This window comes from Benincasa hispida, chromosome 7 (genome assembly GCF_009727055.1).
Source record: "Benincasa hispida cultivar B227 chromosome 7, ASM972705v1, whole genome shotgun sequence".
NCBI classification, from domain to species: domain Eukaryota; kingdom Viridiplantae; phylum Streptophyta; class Magnoliopsida; order Cucurbitales; family Cucurbitaceae; genus Benincasa; species Benincasa hispida.
In genome coordinates this window covers 31520281-31521586 of record NC_052355.1, presented here as the reverse complement: position 1 = coordinate 31521586, position 1306 = coordinate 31520281, and positions in this window count along the sequence as shown.

Genomic DNA, 1306 nt, shown 5'->3' with positions numbered 1-1306 from the left:
TATATATATATATACCATATTGATATTAATTTTTTAAAACAAAGTTATTTCCTTTAATAATAAAAATTAATCTTTAACAAACAAAACATATCATTCCAAAACATTATTTACCAATTTAAATTACAAAAGAAACTAAAAAAGTTATTTATGAGTCTATTTTAGTTTTTATATCTAAAATAAAATAGTTTTGTATTTATTTACTAAATATTATAACTGAAATTTATCAAATAATAATTTACTCCATTTAATGGCCGAGGGCAACCCCAGACTCGGCCTAATAATGTGTGTGTTTTTTTTTTTTTTTTTGCATGATTGGCGACCTTAAAATGTACACTCTAATAATAATTATTAATATTTAATAATATAGTACAAGCACTATCTGAGGTTGACTATGAATTACCTAGTTTTTGTGTGCATAATTTATGATAATTAATAACCTTTCGTTTCTTTTTAATCCAACGCTTTGGAAACAGAAACGGTGAGGAAATTCGAATGGGCGGACCGAAAAAATTATTTCCACACATGAACTGAATACTTCATTCTATATATCCGACCTTCTAACTTCCCTTTGGAAGTTTTCAATTAATTAATGTAATAACGTTAATTAATTATGAAAGCATTAAGGGAAAAACATGATTATATATAATATACATACGATGATGGAGATTGGAGTGTCTTATAGACATGAAAACAATGGCGCAAAATGGTGTGAGATTGAAACTTCTTATAGACACGAAATGCCAATAAGTTTTATTTGGTGAAGCAGACAAAACCGTGGTGGATTTCCTTTTCCATCAACTTGCTCTACCACTTGCAACTGTTTGTAAGCTGCTGAAACGACAAGCAATGGTTGGTTGTTTGAAAATTTTGTATCAGAGTGTGGAAACTTTGAACCAAACTTATTTGCAGCCAAACAATAACACACAAACCCTTTTGAACCCCAAAGCCATCTCCTATTGTAGTTCTTCTACTACGTGTTCGATGACCCAAGAGCAGTTTGTCCTTGTTGTAAGAATCCCATGAGTCGAGAGAGTTCTTATGTGAAGGCAACGAGTCAGAACACGAAGCCAAATATTAGTACTAGTAATAATTATTCTGAGGAAGAGGGAGGTTATGTGAAGGGTGTAGTGACTTACATGGTGATGAATGATTTGACTGGCCGTCCACCATCTCTAGTATTACTCTTGAAAAACTTCAACATCCAGAATTTAAATTGTTTAGAGGAGAGAATCATCATTTTGGACATCCATAAGGTAGTATATATAGTTGTTATGGTATAAAACTAGAAGCGAAACGATGATTAGAG